This window comes from Pinus tabuliformis, chromosome 7 (assembly GCF_031772625.1).
Source record: "Pinus tabuliformis cultivar Carrire ecotype Pingquan chromosome 7, CPIR1, whole genome shotgun sequence".
NCBI classification, from domain to species: Eukaryota; Viridiplantae; Streptophyta; class Pinopsida; order Pinales; family Pinaceae; genus Pinus; species Pinus tabuliformis.
The window spans coordinates 1,867,369,737-1,867,391,622 of NC_142293.1; the positions used below are offsets into that span (position 1 = coordinate 1,867,369,737).

Here is a 21,886-nt window from a genome sequence, read left to right on the forward strand (position 1 = left end):
TCTCCCTTCCATTCACCGAGTCCTGGTAGCTATGCCAACTCTTAGGAAGGTCAAGGAGTGCTAGACTCACCATCCTCATCCTCAACAGTAACCCCCACACTTCCTAGCTCATCTCGACACTGAGTGAACCTCGTGAGATACTGGGGCATACTATCTCCATTCTCGAACTGAATGTTTCTGAGTTTTATCTCTTGCTTTGGAATTAAATTCGAATTCCATCAACACAAAACTCAACTGCTTCCGATCTAGAATTCGTGAGAACAAAGTATTTCTTGTACAGAGATCGACTGTATGGGCATTCACCGGATATCTCACCTTCCAAAAGAAGGATGAATCCAGAGGCTACCTGGCCCGATTACAGACTCTTCCTAAAGAAATAAAATGTAAACACTTTCTGAATAATAGATCTGATGATCAATCCTCGCTTGATATACTGTAAAAATCTCTTCTACAAATCAAGTAGCTCCGATACCATGTAGAAACTTTTTCTACAAATCGTCTAGCTCCGATACCATGTAGAAATTTTGAATAATTTAACACATATTCAACAGAGATTATCCTGATCATACAATTTAAGCGGAACATGTATAATACATAATCTCCTCTACGTTGATCATCAATTTACAGAAGCAGAAACATCCACAGGCACACATAGAAGCATCAATCAAACTCATAAACACAGTATGTATCCCGGGGAAAGCATCTCGCTAAAAACCCCACACTATCTGTATATTATATTGATTGAATCATGTAACATTACAAAGTACAATGCTTATCACAAGCAATCCAGTACCATGCCCTTCTGTTACACACAATACAGTTCAGATCTGATCTCCAAATCTATTCCACTGCTTGCCTGCCTCCACTGCTCAATACCTGCTCAAGAACTGATGAGAATGGCTTCCCAAACTCGTTTTTCACCTACAAAATAGTCACTCACTCTTTGTGGACGTGAGAAAAGGCTAAAATGTGGGCCAAATACGTGAGCAAACTCATTGGCATACTCAATCCCTTGATTGTGCAAGATCTGATGCACAACTATAGTCACAACTGATAGCAATCTGATTCTCTACCACTTGTCCCTGTTGAACTGAACATGCACTGACATGCAACTGAGTTAACTGATGTATTCTTTAGTTGTATTATGAGTTAATAATTAGTTTAACAACTCATCATTAGTCTATCTGCAGTTAGACTAACTACAACTAGTTTAACTAAGTCAAACTGAACACAACTCCATCAACTGTACCTCCAGTCCACTAAACTCAACTCACTTGAGTTCTAACTGAAGTCATGCATGCCACAACTCAACTGACTCATAAGAAAAGCGTATTTCCTTCTGACAGCTGCATGTGCCACCTCTGTAGCTCAAACTGAAGTGCTCCAAGAGAATAAGATCAAGTTAATAGTCCAAATATTATTATGAGACAATAATATTAGACTTTTCTATTTTTGACAGCCAGTCTAAAAATAGACTTTGATCACTCACACTGTGATCACTCACACTTTCATCAAAAATAGAAGTCCATCTATTTTTCCCAACTTGACCAATCATCCATAAATAGCAACCTGCAATCCATAGACATGATCCATATGTCTAAAAATAGACATAGTCTAAAAATAGACTTGTGCCAAAAATAGCCTGCGGGCCCACTTAGTGAAGGCGACTCTTTTCACTAAGCTCCATCATCTTGTTGCAATCTCAACAAGCATTTCTTGTTGCACACTTTTCAACATCCTTTGATAGATGAGCTTGCATGTTTCATCTACAAAGATGTCTTTTTGCATGCTCCCCTTCTACACCTCCTTCTTCATCATCCTATCATGGTGTAGAAGAGTACCTACATCTGCAACTCATTCATAACGAGGCAAAATGATTATGAAAACCCGTAGCCTAAGATAGAGCATTTGGATACCTGAACTCGGTCGGGACTAGGTGACTGGTCAGGAGAGAAGGCCCAGTCACTGCGCAATTGTGCAGTTCTAGTAGCCATTGGTAAAGATTGATCACTAAGACTACGCGATGTCTAGCTCAGGCCAGACTGAGGGAAATTTCTATGCAGTACTCACTGAGGGAAAAAAATTGTGCAGTGCCCATTAACAGAAAAATTTGTGTAGTTCCCACTGAGGAAAAAAATTATGTCATGCCCACAAGGAAAAAATTGTGCAGTCTCCACTGAGGGAAACATTTGCGTAGTCCTCACTGAGGGAAAAAAATTTGCAGTTTAAGTAGGTAGTGGAGGCTGTGGGATGGGTCCCTGGGAGAAAAAATTGCGGAGTTTCAAGAGGCAAGGAGGACTACGCAACTGAGACTTCGCAATGTGCAGCTCAAGGAAGCTTGAAGGAAAGAATTGTGCAATTTCTGGAGGAAGAAAGGTCTGGCGGAGGCAAAGGACACTGGGAGAAGCATTTGCACAGTTTTGGGTGCTAAGGGGGGTTGGGCTTTTATGCATTGTGTAGTTCGAGCAGACAAGTGAAAATCTTAATGTTTGAAGATGTGAAGTTCGTAGTTCAAGGAAAACTGGGAGACACAACTGCACAATTATGGAGGTCAAGATCAGGATCTGAGCTTAGGAATTGCGTAGTGAAACAACCCTATAGGATAGGGACTACGCATTGCAAAGTTCCGAGCAACAAGGTCATAGCTCAGAGGGATGAGACTACATAATGCGCAATTCAGTTGGGGCCTGGTGAAGCTAAATTTCTTGGTCGAGAAGATTTTCCAAAAGTGGCTAAGTGTAGGATGGGTGATGAACTGTGATGAACATTGACTATGATCACACACTTAGCATACTTTGATGACATGACAACATAGATCAACGGAACATGTAAACAAAACATTTGCATCTGTGTGACTACCTCATGAAAAAATAAAACAAGCGCAACACTTAAGATAGGTTTTTGAATGACCGTAACGACACTTGTGCGACAATGCTAAAGACTTTGTCTATGGATGTGACAAATGTTTACATGGTTGGGACAACTCATATACAGAAAGAACGACCTTCGAAACCATCAAAAAAGGCTCGCAAATGTTCTATGATAGCCAAAGATGCCAGATGATGAGAGTTAACCCAACATGCTAAAGGAACCAAAGAATTGCGAGAAAGGTCATGATATGAGCTCTAGTTTTTGCAACAACAATGTAAAATACCAAGGAAGGCTTTGAAATTTGAGTGTAAGAAAAAATTTTGGAGGATGTTGCAGCAGCTACAACACTTGGTGACACACTGGTTGAACTCCAACTTCTCTGTCTTGGTTAACTTTTTCTATGCAGGGCCTTGGTTCTTCATGGAGTATTGATTCATTGTGCAGATTACCTTGGCCTTCCCATTTACCCCATGAACAGACATGGTCCCCTCTATACCTTCTCAGTCGAACATAACATAATATTCAACATAATCACAATGTTTCGAGTTGGGAAGGGTATTGTTGCTCACGATGTTAAGATTTTCAAAGTATATTTTTTCATCTCTAGTGTTGCTCCACTACTAGCAAGCCTGGACAATACCCCAACGGAGTCACACAGGAACACAAACATTTCTCCACTTTCAATGATCCTAGACAGTACCTTGACATAGTTGTTTTCTTCACCTCTCTACACATGAAGCCTTTCTCTTATTTTACCTTTATTTATTAATTTAAAGAGAATTTTGCATTGGAACTTATTTATTTTGGGGCGGAAGAGGGATCCTGAATTATTGAGAGAAGAAGAGGTTGTTCCTTTAGAGCAGCATATAGAGACCTTTGATTTAGGTTTGCTTGTTTAGATTTTCCCCTTCTCTGTTTCTCCTAGTTGGATAAGCATGATAACACCAAAGAAGAAAAAATCGAGTATAGGCATGAGGTTTTTGGACAAGACGTGGGTTCATGGTTGGGCCAAAAATTTCCTTACGGGCGGATCATATTTTCCATTGGAACTTCATCGGAGAAAAAATGTAACCAACATAAGGAAGATGGATAGAAGGCTAGGCAAATTTTGAAGTGTCACAAGACTCTTTATAGTTCGGCCACACACATACTAAGAAGCCACAACATGTCCAGGCACAACACTTATTCACACGATGAAATAAAAAGGAGACAAACAACAAGAAAGAAAACAAAAGAAACAAAATGAAAGGAAAGAAAACATGCAACAAGTCGACAAAATCAGAAGACAAAAAAAAAAGAAGCTAAACCAAAGAATTATGCAAGAGGAAGTACAAAAATATAAGAGATACTGAAGAGAACAACATGGGATGGGTACGAGAGGAGGAAACTAAGGTGAAACTAATCCTACTCCTAACCTAACAGCTATAAGGTTGGAGTCACATATAATGACATTTCGAGTGAAGCCACCGTAGTTGTTCCCAACTTGAATTCACAAAGATATAAATAGTTAAAAGAGATATAAAGTGATGTGCAAAAAAAAAGACAAGAACTTGAATAAATTGCACAAGAAAAGGAAAGTCTTTCTTGTGGGAGGAAAGGTGTGTCATAACCACTACTTTCATCCAATTCACATTCTTACCTTTTCGATGAATACAATTTTTCAACAAACCTTGGAAGCTTCTTGCGGATGTGTCTTCATCTACACCGAGCTCCTTAGCAAGCGCTAGGAAAGATCAAAACTTGTTGTTTACTACAGATTTTTCCAGGTAAAATTGTTCCAACCATTCAACGATTTGATCATAAAATTCCTTATGGCACTCTTGGAAACCCCGAAATCTTGGAAAAGGTGAATTTTTAATAAGAGGAGGGGGATCACGATGGGAATCTTGTGAGGAAAAATAGATTTGATCATACTCAGCAATCATGTTAGGACAGTGAGAACCTGCCATAACCATCAGCGAAGGCTGAAGTTCCTCGCCTACTTGACAAAAATATGAATAGAGAGATTTTGAACAATGAAGATCAAGGGGTGTGAGACAACTGCCATTAGATCTTATGGGAAAATGATAAGCTAAATGAAAGTAACCAAAGATATAAAATTGATCAAATGAGCTGATTAAAGCATCAGATTCCTAGTTTGCAATAAACGAAGAAAAATCAATTTGAATATTCTCGTGAATGTTCTAAACAATCAAACCAATTTCCTTGCAAGCCAAATATGATAAACCATTTTCTTGCAACTGGTGAAAAATTGTACAAGCGTCATAGTCATCAAAAGAGTTTAAAAAGGATTCCCACAAATACATGAGACCAATTGGGACATGGTAAATGGAGAAGAACTTGATTTGTGAGACAACTTGTGTATTCATTATCACTTAAGAGGATTTCTGGTGGGATGAGAGGACAAATTTGTAACATCAAATTTGCAAGAAGACCTAGGAGATGACCATTAAGGGATAAATTTGATAAGAATGATTCCTTTGAACAAAGATAGCCCTTGGAATGATCAAATTCAGAATTCCATGACTCTATGAGAGATGCATATTCCCAACCTGAGTTTGATGTGAGAGATTTACATGAAGATGAATGAACTGTAACAGATTCTTGAATTTGGCCAGAAGTAAAATCTTGAAAATTTAAAAGGTCACACCTTGAAAACCAAATATTTTTCACAAGAAAATTTACATTGATTGAAACCATGCAGATAGATGGATTGTGTGAGAGAAACTAGATATGACTTAGTTTGGGAGGCTTACCAAAGTCGTGAGATCTTGACATAACCATCAACGAAATTTAAAGTACCTCGACCTGCTGACAGGTTCCAAAACTTTCTAGGATTGTAGAATCACATTTTGAAGCTTGAACCAGATCATGCATGGTTTGAGGATAGTTGTTGTTGCTGGTTTCAATACTTCTCACCCAATGGCAGCCATCATTGTCACAGGTTTCACCGAATTTCTCAAATTCAACAATCAGATTACACAAGTGGAAATGAATTGGGGAAATTTCGTCAGAAAGCTAATTTGAAGAGTTAACCTCATGCAAGAAAATAGATGATGAAAGATGGGAAGGGTACACTATGTTTTGACTATTTTCAATCTCATCATGGACAACCTCACTGCCTTTTGATAACTCATATGATGAAGAAACTAAATAGCATGGAGTGTCTCTGTCATAGGTAGATGCATTGCAACCAATAGGACACAAGGGACAGTGAGGTGAAGAGGAAGTTTTGATAAACACATCTCCTTTGACCGAATCAGATTTTGGGTCAAAGGTAAGATCTTAATGAGAAACTGAAAGATCAAATGATGCACTTAGGCATTCATTTCGGCGTACACTAACAAAATTATCTTCATCAGAATGATTTTTACCCAAGGATATGGATTGATCGAAAGAATTGATTACACTTGATTCACTACCGAGATTGGTAGATTGACAATCATCCAAGAATGGAAGCGCATCATATTGACATGAAGGATCTTGAAAAACATAAGAAATATTGAAAGTACCTTCACCTTTATGCTCCTCTACCTATGTAATGTGACTTCCTTATACCTGCTCGTAGTTTGGACCAGCAACTTGAAAGCAAAGCGAGTATGGAAAACTAGCTTTTGGAGCAGACTTATTGAAAAGATCATGGTACGAAGAGGCATGACATGCGTATGATAGAGGATGACAGAAATCGATATCAACTTGGAGACTAGAGTTGTGAACCATGAAAACATCTTGCAAAATGGAGGAGTTAGTCATCATCGTAGGCTTCATGAGCCATTCTATAGTTTTCTCCATTGAATCTGAATCATGAAAAATGGAAGAAGAATGAGAAGATGTATTGGAGATTTGATTCAAATATTTCCCAATTTTACAACCACCGCAAGGAAGCACCCACATCAGGACTAGAAAAGGAGGAGGACAAAGAAAAAAGGGGTAGTAAGTTCCTCCTTTAAAATTTGAGGTGTCTCATGATTCACAAGAGTTGGGGAAGTAGGAAAACTAGGTGGTTCAGATTCCCCGTATGAAGAGACAAGAACCAAGTGCTCAAACTCTTGTTTCAAGAAATATTAGATCAATTGTTTTTTAGGAAATTCATAAAAGAGGTGAAGGAATCGATCAAAAAAATCCTCAACTGATTCATCATAATTCATTCTTGAAATATTGATTCTAATACAAACATCTCGGTAGTTATACTTATCAAAGGCTTTATGAAGCTTCTTGGCAAGTTGGTCAAATTAATGGATAGAAGCAATGGATAATGTATGACACCATCGATTTACAAAACCTTCGAATGTGAGTGTGAGTAATCTAGCCATGACATATTTGCAATATGTTATGTTAGAAAGACAAAGACGAACAACTTGAAATAGATGTTCATGAAAATATGATTCACCCTCACCATTGAACTTAAACTTGGATAGGTTATGAATAAATTCCACAAGGATGGTACAATTAATCTCTTTAGAAAAAAATATTGGGATTATGATTTGGGGAAGAGCCATTTTAAATAATAGATTCAAACTAGACTCAACGGGAACAACCTGTTGTCTGGCCCTCCTTCTATTACCAGTTTGTTGATGGTGCTAGAAATTCGTCAAACAAGGGTATCTCGCCGATGTGAAGTCCCAATTAGACCTCACAATGTTTGGCGTAGGATCCCCATCTAGAATATCAACCTAGTTTCCATATATCTCAAACATATGCCTTGGCTCTAACTATTAGCACGGGAGAGGGATGGAATGGTGTCTTCGAAAAGAAAGGCAAGTGTGCCTAGTGAGTGTGTAGTTGCGACTGTGTCAAGGTTATTCTACTACAAAGGGGGGAGAAAAGTGAGCCTCTAAGTGAGAGGTAATAGTACCACCCAAGAAGGGACACACATGAACCAGATGGATCCATCTAACATCCAGCAGAATAGTTCACAACGTATTCGATTGTCTTTGCAACCAGCAAACAAGGAAATATCTCTCTAATATATGACACATTATCAAGATGATAAGCACTAAAATAACCAAAATAGTTCAACTATCTTAGTACATGTGAAAGAAAACATGAAATACAAACGTCCACAAAATAGTCTTACAAACATTCGTAGTCCATGCATGAAGAACATTTTGGCCTTAAAAGCATTATGTTATTAAGAAAAATTTCTGAGGCACATGTTTACAATGTACATCACTAGCCCCAATAGTGGGACATTGGAGCCATGAACTAGCTGATCTCTCTAATGCCTTGCGAGAGGAGCCAAGGTGAAAAGTCCTTTTCTCATACAAAGAGGGGGGTATGTATAACCAAGGGGTGATGCTTCCCCTTTGTGACTCTTTTGCTACCCTCATGACTGTTCAACTTCCTATGACCTTTCAACTTACATGACTCTCCATATTCATGTGTTTCCTTTGGAATTCCACTTTACAATACATTTTAATATAATACACATGGTCCAAAATAGTGATGTGGGATATGACCACTCATGACATGACATGGCATGACACCCTTGACATGGACTGCTCGGTGATGTGGAAATTTCAAGTCACTATTGTTGTTGTGTGTTAGATGTCTTCTTGGATATGCTTTCTCTTCTCCTCTCCATGGATTTTTGATGCGGAGTCTTCAATTATCTTTAGTCTTGGATGTTGGTTGCAAACTTCTGTCCCTTTTCTTTGCTTTGATAAATGAGATTGCATGTTTTAGCTGCAAATATGTCTTTTTTCATGCTCCCCTTTTTCATCTCCTTCTTCATCATCCTTTCATGGTATATGATATTACCTACATCTGCAACTCATTCATGATTATACAACATTAGTCTGAAAACCCCTAGCCTAAGATAGAGCATTTGGATTCATGAACTGGTCCGAGATTGGGTGACAGTCAGGCGAGAAGGCCCAGTGACTACGCAGTTCGAGCAGCTAAGGGTCAAGCCTGATCCCTGATATTACGTTGTGCACAACTCAGGCCGAACTAAGGGAAATTTTTGTGCAGTCCTGATTGAGCGAAAAAAATGCGTAGTGTCCATTGAGGGAAAATTTTCACAGTGCCCACTTACGAAAAAAATTTCACAGTGCCCAGTGAGGGAAAAAAATTGCACAGTACCCACTGAGGGAAAAAATTATGCAGTCCCCGTTGAGGGAAAAATTTGTGCGATCCCCACTGAGGGAAAAAATTGCACACTTCAAGTAGGTAGTGGAGGCTACGGGATGGGGCATTGGGAGGAAAAACTGCATAGTTTCAGGATGCAAGGGGGACTGGGAAATTGAGATTGCACAACTTAAGGAGGCTTGAAGGAAATAACAATGCAATTCTAGGAGGAAGTGAGGTCTAGCTGAGGGAAAGGACACTAGGAGAAGAATTTGCGCAGTTTTGAGTGCCAAGGGAAGTTTGGATTCTATGCATTACATAGTTCCAGTAGACAAGGGAAAAACTTGAGGGTTGAAGATGCGAAGTGCGCAGTTCAAGGAAAACTGGGTGACACAACTGCACAATTTTGGAGGTCAAGATCAGGAGTTGGGCTCATGAATCGTGCAAAGAAACAATCGTGGAGGATAGGTACTATGCATTGCACAATTCCAAGAAGAAATCTCACAACTTAGAGGGCTGAGACTGCATAGTGCACAACTTAGTCAGGGCCCAGCTAAGTTGCTCAGTCGGGAAGATTTTCCGAAACTGGCTAAGTGTGGGATGGGTGATGAATTATGATGAACCTTGACTATGATCACACACTTAGCATACCTTGATTACACAACAACATAGATCATCAGAACATATAAATAAAGAATTTCCCTCTGTGTGACTATCTCATGACAAAATACAACAAGCGCGACACTTAAGATAGGCTTTAGAATGACCTTGATGACACTTGTGCGAAAGTGCTCAAAACTTTGTGTATGGATGCAACAAATGTTTACATTGTTGGGACAACTCATATACACAAAGACCAACTTTTGAAACCATCAAAAAAGGCTCGCAAACGTTGTATGACAATCAAGCATGCCAAAAAATGAGAGTTAACCCAACATGAAAAAGGGATCAAAGAACTACGAGAAAGGTCATGAAATGAGCTCTAGTGTTTGCAACAACAATGTAAAAGACCAAGGAAGGCTCCGAAATTTGAGTATCAGCCAAAATTTTGGAGGGTGTTGCAGCAGCTACAATAAAACTCAAGGAAGAGAGGAGTTAGATGAACTGATTAAACTGGTTATGAAGGTCGGGTTTAGACCAAAAATGGAAGTGCCAATATATGAAGGCAATATGAATGTGGAAGAGTTTTTGGATTGGATCAGCACTTTGGCTAAATATTTTGACTATGAGGATTTTGAGGAGTAATAGAAGGTCAAGTATGCTGTGACTAAGATAAGAGAACATGCAACACTATGGTGGGACGAGTTGCAGGGTGGACCAAAGAAAACAAGGAAAAGAAAAAATTAAAAGTTGGGATATGATGGTGGCTAAATTCAATAGAAAATTTGTTCCCAAGGATTACCAACTGAATTTGTTCAAGAAACTACAAAATTTGAGGCAGAAATCCATGACGGTGAAAGAATACACAAAGGAATTTTACAAGAAGAATATAAGAGTAGGTCACATCGAAGAAGATGTGGAGAAGGTAGCCAGGTACATAAATGGCCTATGATTTGAAATTCAAGATGAAATTAACCTCTTATCCTTGAATATGGTGGAGGATTCCTATCAGGTAGCATTGAGGGAAGAAGAAAATTTGGCTAGGAAGTAGATCCAATGTAGCAAAGGAAGGTGTCTAGCTAGAGGGAAAGGGTCTCCCAATAAAGGAAGAGCCTAGAATCCAAGAGAAGAAGTAGGGAGTTCGAGTAGTCAATCTCCAAGAGGAAGCAAATCAAGGGGTGGGAACATTTTCCTAAGAGGCAGAGGTAGAGAGAGGAAAGTTAGATGCTACATTTGTATAAAGATAGGGCATTTTTCATGGAATTGTCCTGAAAATAAATCAGCAAACCAGGGAGGAGTGCATGTTGCAGAAGCTAGGGATGAGGGAACAATAACAGACGTGAAAGAGGAGACCCTTCAATTCAATGAGTCTCTAATATTGAAGAGGATTTTAATTAAAGGAGAAAAGAAGAAGCAAGAGCGAGTGTAATGAAGAAATTTGTTTAGAACAGTTTGCAAATCTAAAGGAATTTGTTGCAAAGTAATCATTGATAGTGGCAACACTGATAACTTGGTTTCTGTCGAAATGGTGGAGAAATTGGGGTTGAAAAGGATGACAAATCCTACTCGTTATCGAGTGACATGGCTGCAAAAAGGACATTATATTTTAGTCAATGAACAGAGTAAGGTGGAATTCCAAATTGACAACTACAAGGATGAGGTGTTGTGTGACATAATTCCTATGGATGTTTGCCATGTCTTATTAGGCAAGTCGTGGCAATATGAGAGAGGTGTTATTCATGACAGGAGAAATAACACCTACTCTTTTGAGAAGGACAACTGCGGGCATGTGTTGTTACCATTGGAAGAGAAAAGAGCCAAAGAGGACACATGCCTGAGTGTGTTAATGATGATCAGGAAAGAGTTGATACAACGAGTCAAGAGATAAGAGGAGGTGTAGTTCGTTGTAATTAGTAATCCTCAAACCATAATTATGCACATAAATTTAAATGACTTTCATATTGAAATTAAATCAATGTTAGATTAGTTTGTTGATATTGTTGTTAACGAGTTACCCAATGCTTTACCTCTTGTAATAAGCATCATCCATCATATAAACTTAATTCCAAGAGCTAGTCTACCTAACAAGGTAACTTATAGAATGGCCCCTAGAAAAAAAGAAGAAATCAGAAAGCAAGTTCATGAGCTATTGGACAAAGGGATGATCAGAGGGTGCTTAAGCGCTTGTGATGTGCTAGTTGTCTTGAGCCCAAAAAAGGATGGGGGATGGAGAATGTGCATTGATTCCAGAGCTATTAATAAAATAACTATCAGATACAATTTTTTTTTACCCCCCATGGGTGATATAATGGATTTTCTTGCAGTGGTGCTAGATATCTTTCCAAAATAGATTTAAAGAGCAGAAATCATCCAATTCACATGAGAGACGGGGACGAGTGGAAGACAAACTTCAAAACCAATGATTACCTGTTATGCCTTTTGGCTTGACCAACGCCCTCAACACTTTTACCAGGCTCGTGAGTGAATTTATTAAATAATTTATTAGCAAGTTTCTGATTATTTATTTGGATGATATTATTGTGTACAATAAAACTAAGAAGAACACCTCAGATTTTTCAATCTTGTATTAAAGAAACTATAATAGGAAAAAATTCTCATAAATATGAAGAAGTGTTCTTTTCTTAAAACAATGTTGGTTTATTTAGAATTTTTAATTTCTGCTAAAGGGGTGAAAATGGACCTTGAGAAGGTAAAATCCATTAAATATTGGCCTTCCCCAACCACCACACATGAGGTGATAAGTTTCCACAAATTGGCTAGCTTTTACATAAAATTTATTCAAAGTTTCAGCCACATTTTTGCGCCAATGGTAGAGACAATTACAAAGGAACATCAACCTTTTTTGCAAAAGTGACATTCTAATTGTTAAATAAGAAAATTACTAAGAAACTTATTTTAGTTTTTTCATGATTTCTAAAAGCCTATTCAGGTACAATGTGATGCTAGTGGAACAATGGTTGGGGATGTCCTTAGCCAAGATGATAAGCGGGTAGTGTATTTTAATGAGAAATTGAATTAGGTCAAACAAAAACTATTCTACGTATGACAAGGAGTTTTATGTAATAATTCAATCCCTCAAGAAGTGGAGGCATTACCTTATGCCCAAGGAGTTCATCATGTACACTGACAACTAGGCATTGTAATTTATTAGCAAACAAGATAATTTAAACCAAAGACATGAAAAATGGGTTGAGTACATGCATAATTTTTCTTTTGTTTTAAAGCATATTAATGGAAGTGCTAACAAAGTTGCTAATGTTTTGAGCAGGAAATGTTTAATTTTGTAGGAATTACAAGTCAACACTCTGGCATATGACCATCTCCAAGAATTGTATAGGGAAGATCTAGATTTCAAGGAGGCTTATGAAGCTTATGAAGACCTTGTGGCTAAAGATATAATCTCATGGCTTGAATATATAGTTCATGAATGATTCTTATTCAAAGGCAGCAAGATGTGTATTCTAAGATGTTTGAGGAGAGATAATATGGCGAAAGAGAAACACAGTGGAGGGCTTGCTAGTCATTTTGGCCATGATAAGACCTATGCACGATTAAGCTATTTCTTATTGGTTGGGTATGAGGGCATATGTCAAAAGGTTTGTGGATAGATGCAAAATTTGTAAAAATGATAACGGGGGCATAAGAATGTAGGGCTATAGCATCCTTTTCGCATATGAAGCAAGCTTTGGGAAGTAATTAGTTGGATTTTGTTCTAGGTTTACCAAGAACTCAGAGGTGCCATGACTCAGTTTTTGTAGAAGTGGATATATTTTCAAAAATTGCACACTTTAGACCATGTTCTGAAACAAATGATCTTCCCATATTGCGAATTTGTTTTTTCGGGAAGTGGTGAGACTACATGGACTGCCTAGGAGCATTGTCTTAGACCAAGACACCAAGTTTGTTGGACATTTTTGGAGAGATTTATCGAAAAAATTGGGGAAAAACTTGACCTACAACTCAACCTATCATCCCTAAACACATGCGAAGACCAAAGTGGTTAATAACAGTTTGGGAAATTTACTGAGTTCTCTAGTGCATTAGCATAATAAACAATATGATCAAGTTATCCCACAAGCTGAAATTGCCTATAATTATTCTCCTAATAGAAGCATAGGAAAAATTCATTTTCATATTGTATATGGCATGCACCCAAGAGGTATTTCTAAACTTAGAAATTTGGGGAAAGGAAAAAATCGAAGTACAGATGCAGAGGAATTTTCTACAACAATGCAAATGATCCATGAGAAAGTTAAAGGGAATCTATAGGAAAGAAATCTCAAATATAAGCAGAGAGTTTATATAAAGCAAAGAGAGGTGAATTTTGAAATTTGGGATCTGGTTCTAACTCATTTAAGGAAGGAAAGGTTCCCAAAACATGAGTACCATAAGCTGAAGTTGAAAAAGATGGGTCCTTTGCAAAAAAATGAAGAAGTTTTTAAGAAATTCTTACGAGATTGAATTGCCTCAAGATATAGGAATTTATCCTATATTTAACATCACAGGCATGTATCCTTATTAGGAACCTAAAGAAGAAACAAAAAATGAACAAGAGTAGATTTAGTGGGAGACACAGTTACCTACAACCCAAAAGCTACAGATGGAGAGAATCATTGACCAAAACATGAGGGGAATTTTGAGGTCTAAAATGGGCCTCCTAAGAAAAATGTACAACCAAAATAAAGTTTATAAGAACCAATAGGATTCAATATGATGATGTCAACCATGGGGTATGATTCACCATTTTTGGAGGAAAAAATTAAAAAGATTAAAAAATAATAAAATAATAAAACTACTTTTCATCTCGTATTTTTAACTTATCTCCCTAAGGTTTTACTCAAGTTTCGAGCAGTAGTACTCAGTGGATGAAAAATTTAATTCCTCACCCAAGGAGTACCCATGTTGCATACTTTCGATGGACCCTACTACACGAAAAATGAGAAATACATGAAAAAAAGTGATTGCGGTCATGTTTTTCATGTATTTCTCATTTGTCGTGTAGTAGGGTCCATAGAAAGTATGAAACATTGGTACTCCTTGGATGAGGAATCAAATTATGCATCCAACAAGTGTTTCTGCTCAAAATTTGAGTAAACCCATAGGGAGATAAGTTGAAAGTATGAGTTGAAAAAATAGTTTTTTCTTTTTTTCCTCTAAAATTTGTTGATGTAATGTGATATTATTTTATTTTTTCAACTATTATTTTATAATTTCCTTAGGAGACCCATGTTAGACCTCAAAACATCACTAATGACTCATAAAAAAAACCAAAAATAAGAATTATTATGAGCACTTAGTTAAATGGAAGGGTTTTCCAGTTGAAGAAGTAGTTTGGATGAACGAAGAAGAGACTCAGAAGCATGGTAGCACTATTGCAAACCTCATATACAAGAGTACATGAATATATTTGTTCCCAAGGAGTTTGATGCATGAGCATCACTTCTGGGTTTTTATTCTGAAAACAATTTTTGAAAATATCTCTCATTCTATCGTGTCTATGGGCCCTTAAAGGGAACATTTGTACAAATTGATTTTTTTGTTAAGTTTATGTGTCTTTCTGTTTAGGATAGGGTTAGTTGTGTCTTAGGGGCTTCTAGAAGTAGGCCAACTCTCCATTTTATGGACGCTATCATGGTAGCATATCTATGTTTGTTAAAATATATTTTCTCTTTTCATATTTTATATGCATATGTAAGTTTGAAGGCTTTGCTGGAGTAAAGGATGGCTATTGCAAAATTTAATAGTTCTTTATGTCATGAAGATCCCTTTTTCTTTCATGCTATTATGATGTTTGAGGTGTGGATTAGTATTACCTCTGCGTCAATTTCCTTAATTTACTTAGTTTTGCGTAGAGGAGTGACGATGGTTGAGGCAAGTCCAGGCCAACCACTATACTTTTAAACAACCACATAACGAGTGATAATTCCTCGTATGCATTGGTAGGATTTTTATTCGAGAATCGATTAAGATTGGTGTATTTAAATTTCTTGGTGCGGAATTCATTTTTTTCAAGAGTCCAGTATCTAAAAAATGCAAGAGAACTCTGTGATTAAATATTCAACCCATGGAAAAGAAATAGAGGAGGTTGGCCATTAGTTAGGGTCCATCCTTCTGAACCATCTGCAAGTGCATATTTTTTTCAATTCTAACTCCCCATCTATGTGACGTCCAACAGAGTAGTCAGTGCGACCGATTTGTCAATGGTGTGAAGTTTTGGAAGCTAACTTGGTTTCAAGCCCAACCCATGACCTCGTGGAAAATACCGTGGGCCAGTCTGAAGCGAGAGGAAGTGGTGATTACAACCAGGTGAGTAAGATGAAGCCGACCTGACTTGTCCTCAGAATTGTGCATACTTTGGAAATAGTGTGTAGGCCGCTCCCCTTAAAGTTTTTAATTAAATCCTTAAGAGAATAAAGAGGGTGTGTTAAAAAACATTTCATGAGGAAGGGAAAAATGGACTCTCATGGAAGCATTATTAAAATGGTATTGTGGAATAATAAAGTGGCCGAAAAAAGGTCAAACGAAGGAGTCTTCCATGTGGAGATCATGGAACGAGAATGTCTCGGGATTTTCTTTTTTTTTGGTTTAATTTGTAGGTTAGAAATATTTAATAAAAAAAAAATTACCATGTCGCTTTTGTGTTAAATAACCATTACTTTTTGTTTTCCCGGCATCAAGCACTACAACTACAACACAAATAGATGTTTGAAGACAATATTTGAGATAACTTTTGGGTAAATTATCTTAACTTGAGACAAAAACAAATTTGCGTATTGTCTTAAATATTGTTTTTAATCGAGTGTCTCGAATTATTGTCTTAAAAAATTGTCTCTATAAAGACAATATATAACACAATCATTATTGTCTCATAGTAGACAAATTAATTTTTGTGTCTCCAGAAACAATATTTGAGATTAAAGACATATTTCCTTTATAGAGACCACATGTCTTTAATCCTAGTTGTTGTCTTTCTGGAAACAATAAAAAATTATATTTAAAGAAAATAAACTAAAATATCATTGATTAATTCATGTTAGGGCACAATGGAATCAAACCACTAACCTCTTGCTTATAAGAAAAGTGCTCTTCATTGAGGTAGCACCCTTTAAAGGATTATGTGAGGACTTATAGTATCAATGTGGGGCTCTATGAAGTTTTTCATTTACTCATAGGCTCTAGCAATAGATACATTCTATAACAACTGGTTGGACACTCGATGAATTTCTAACACCAAGAAAGAGTACAAAATAGTATATTAATCCCATAATATTCATTATATCTTCTTGTTTGCATTTGTAAAAGGACATTGAAGAATACTTAGACAATAATGAGCGGTTGACGCAAAAGACATATAGAGAAGACAAAGTTTAGTCTACTCTTACAAAGAAAAGAAAAAGTTTTCAAGAGAACACATAAAGACTATAATTTCACTTGCATGACATATGTTAGAAATATTTCTCAATAGGTTAAGTGACTTTGGGGACTTCAAACTTGTAACAGATAAACTAATCAATAATAGAGAAACAAAATTTCAAACTTCCAGTTTTGGAACAAGTCTGTTATGTCTGTCAAGAGAGAGTCCAACCTCTTCATTCCAAGGTGGTAGAAGATGGTCCCAAACAATCAATCATTGTAGTGGAGAAAAACTACATGACATTATTATGTGGATTCCTCCAATATGACCAAGGTTGCTTCTAAAGGCATATCATGCACCAAAATTTGAAGGATTGTGCATACTATGTTGGAAAATACAGATCGTGCTAGCTGGGAGCTGGGGTGCTTAGCTCTTTAATAAAAGCTTGATTCCAACTAAAATCATAACAACATAACAATAAAATAAGGTTTTAGAAAATTCACAATCTCTTCTTTGGAGGAATTATATTATCAAAGATAGTGTAACAAAATTAGAGATGAACATTGAAAAATTCCTCTTTAAAACAAGTTCCTATAATTATGTCAGACATACTAATATAGTGCTGAATTTTTGTAGATTTCATCAAAAACTACACCTCAATATCTATGGAACTCACTTCCAAGGCCAATGCTACTAGATTGTATCCTTCTGTAATCTATGTTTCTCCTAGCACAAATTACATTCAAATAAATATGAATCTAACACCATGGATTGATAATGGTAAGAACAAATGATAACTAAATATGTTATAAAACATGGAACAATAAATCACTCCTACTGCAAAATACTCAATGAGTTTATGAGAATGGCGACCCGAAGGACCCACACAGATGATTTGGCCACCCCTTTCCAGGAGTAAGAGTTGCAGTTCATCAAATCAATAAATTGAAAATTTGGCAATTGTTGGTTATGTGGAACCTATCCTATTCTACCCTTTGCACCCCTTTCCTTTTGTTAGTCCAAGGAAAGAAACATTAAAAATACCTTTTGTTTCATATCGTGTGGATTGATCAATGAAAATGTTTGAATTCACCTCATCAAAAGCCTCAAAGATATCAATGTTGGGTAAATGGATCATACAAACAATTGTTAAACCTGTATTGACTATGTTGTGAATAATTCACATAACTATCACTGCAGCAAAAACATCTAGTCTTGTAGTTGGCTCATCCATGAAGATTATAGAAGGATTGAAAACTAGTTGTAGTTCTATGGTAAGTCTTTTCCTTTTCTCTACTGAAAGACCGTTAACAACAGGGACTCCTACAAGAGAAGCTACCAAAGGAGTGGGCTCCATAAGCTCCATAATTTCTGCCACAAAATTTTGTAGTTATTATAACAACAAAAAAATAAGAATAAAAGTTGCTTTCATAGTCTCATTAACAAGGAAGCATTTTTGCACAAAAGCACTACATAGAAAGGGAAAATATAGACCAACCTTTCTATTTTTCTCGTCAACTTCAAAAGGAGGACGAAGCCATGTAGAATACACGAGTAATTTAAACACTGATATTGGGAGAGTCGATATCATTTTTTTCATAATATCCTGAGATGCAAGTAAATGTTTCTTGCTTCTCGGGGAATCCAGAGAGGCTTATATTTCCTTCTATATAGCCCCATGTTTTTCTTCCATCCAAGACATCTATTAGGGTATTTTTTCCAGCATTACTAACTCCCATCAAGGTCGTAAGTACCCCTCGTCTAAATGATCCACTTACATTGGAAAGGATTTGTAGTATGTCTTGAGTCAAGGCTTCACTTTTCATCTTCTATTATAAAATTAAACATTAGTTCTACACATTCCATTGAAAGAACTTGGGTATGTCAAATGACTTGTAGATTACAAATTCAATTGAATGATTTGTAGATACACATACTTGTGGCATGTTAACATAATACTTTTTGTTCTCAAAATCGATAAAAAATGGCTGGAAAGGAAGGATTGTTCCTTTCTTGTGTTGTGCCGAGACTTGAGTGACACTGACTTCTCCATCATGTGTAGAATTGTCTTCAGAGGTTAGACTATCTCTCCTCTCTGACAAGTAAACATGACTGACAAAGTTATTAAATCTATGAATGAATAGTGCATATTTTTTCATATACTTTCAAAGCTTTGGATGTCACCATGTTATAGAATTATATAGGTTGCAAATTTTGTAGTGCAATTGTTTCATCCTTTCTTTCAAGCAAAAGAAAAACAATGCTTTCGAGTCTCAATCAAGAACAACACAGAGGCTTTCTAACATCTCTCACAATTGTCTGAGACAAGTTGTTACAGAAGTTTTAGATTTAGTACATTCAAGTTTCTCATTTAATTCTCTATCAAAGATTTTAATCAGTTACAATTAACCCATCTCCATTTACATTGTGATTCAATATATGAGTAGTAGATTTAATATTCACAACTACTAAAGTATTTTTGGAGAGCTCGACTTAACACTAAACTTTGGAGAGCTCGACTTAACACTAAACTTTCCTGGTGATGTGAGTTGCTCAAAACAATGTTTGTTTCATGAGTTTATTTCTCTAGTTTTGTTTGCTTTCTTTCCTTCAATAACCTCTTCAGATATAATAACCTGTGATTTCCCTAAAGTTGTAATTGGAGGAGGTTTTATTATATCTCACTCTTAGGATAATTTGAGGTGAGAGAAACAATAGCACAAACCAAACCTTATAATGGAATGCCAGACTTACGATTGAGGCACGCTAAAGCAACAATGTACAGAATGTTGAAAAGTACAACCCAATCAATGCTCCAATGCCAATCCAATAAAATTTAGCTTCAACAAATAATCCACTAGATTCTAGTATAACACGTCCAACTATTTCATTGGAGTTGTTACTGACATGCTGCACAAAGATGAAATATTCCACATTTCTTTCTAGGGATTATGATTATAGGACACTCTATAAGGACATGATAACACTTATTGTCCCATATGGGATCCATAAATCCATTCACCGCTATGGTATTTTGGGAATAGGACATCGGTGAGCACCAATATGCCCAAATCCACCAGCTAGGTATATTTTCTATTCCAGAATCATGAATAAAGTGAAGCATTTCTGGTAACTCGAGTTATGCTAGTAAAAAAGCTCATGATTTCTATAAAGTATATTTATTTGAAGTAATTATCTTTGCTTATACTATAATATGATAATATCAAATACCTCTTCATACCGCAAATTCTCCAATAGAAAAGACAATGAGTAAAATGAACGATTCAAATATTTGTGAGACAATCATGTTTCAACCAAATGAGGCTATGAATTTAAAAGTTTCAATAACATATAGTGCATCAGAAAGAGGAGGAAAGGAAACTTTTGGGGGTTAATATTCGCAAGTGGTTTAATTTTCTGTTTTTTCCAAAAAAAATTCCTCAATTTCTATTTTTCTTAAAAATTATTTGCCCAAATTTTATATCGTAAAATTATTTTACCTTAAAAATCACCAAAGTTTTATAGACACTATATAAAATCATTAGAAATTTGAATATTTTTATAGGAGTAGTCTAACAAGGCAGAGGAATTGCTTGGACGGCCAAAAGTGTCCAGAATATGGGGAAAAATTTTCAAAAAATCTTATAGACACAGTGTTTGAATCGTGTTTTTGATGGTGGAAATGGATCCAGTGCCATCAAAAACATCTATGACAACTAAAAATTTGAAGTTTAAGAACTATAACTTGGATTTACAAAAATCCTTGCCAAATTTTCTCTAAATATCACTGGAATTTCCATAACTTTCCAGACAACATTTTTACAAACATATAGCTAAACATTTTATACTTCGCATGATAGAGACTAGTAAGATTCACCAAAGTTTCTAAACTTTAAGATAAATTTCCATTCTTAAATTTTTTCCTAAGACGAGAAAAAATTTCCTTAAAGACTTGCAACAATCAAGACAATCTCTTTAATTATCCATTAAATATTTTAGTGTTCTCACAACTGAAACAATCTTGACATGCCTACTTTATTTTTCTTTCTCATAGGGCTAATTTGGTGAAGGAAGATGTTACATTTTGTTTACGTTCTTCTATCTACTCACGCATTAATAAAACAGAGACCAAGTATATAAAGGTACCACTTCACATAAAATGGATTTGAAGTGCTATTTTAATGTCAGGCTCCATAAGAAATTTCAATCTCTATGATTAAACGAGTTCATATGGTTTTATCCCATCTCTCCTGTAGTCCTGCAACTTTCTATAATTGGGAGATTGATGAAGAGATAATAGAATGTAAAATAGATTTTCGAATTTCGATTGATTAGGCGGGTTTCCAACTTCTGACAAAAAGTTTAAATAATGAAACTGATGAGCATGCTACAAAATGAGCCTATACAAAAAAAATGGCCAGCAATTTTTGAGATTGACCTTTTGACATTTCTCTGTCGGGTATCTATTACATAACACACAATTTGAAGATGGCCTTTTTATAACAACATAATATTTATTTTCCTATTCCTGTATATGTACAAAACTGGAATGTCTGTGCGTGTTACTAATTCATAAATATATCAGTCAGAGTTCTCATTTTCTAGACATATCTACAAACGTGTTACTGATTCATAAATATATCAGTCAGAGTTCTCATTCTTCCAGACATATCTATAGAATGAATTTATTTACTAGTTAATTAATTAATCAGTGAGACTTCTTATGCTTCTATCCATGTTTACTGACATAAGGATATAGAAATTCATTTAGGTACAAAGGCTATAAGAATTACCTCTCATCCTCTGGTGCAAAACCGATAACATAGTATGTAACACAAACCCAAATCCCTGCTTCTAGCAAAGAGAGTGGAATCCTCACTATCCATGTTGGTAAAGCATAAGCCCAACATGGATAGAACAGAAGGTCTCTTTGCTTGTAGAAAACTGGAAGACGGCTAACTGTCATCGATA

The 21,886-nt window shown here is 36.3% G+C and overlaps 1 pseudogene; it reads right to left on the reverse strand.

Annotated features, from left to right (window-relative positions):
• Nucleotides 1-18,474: 18,474 nt before the first annotated feature.
• Nucleotides 18,475-19,964, reverse strand: LOC149255919 (pleiotropic drug resistance protein 1-like; annotated as a pseudogene).
• Nucleotides 19,965-21,886: the final 1,922 nt, after the last annotated feature.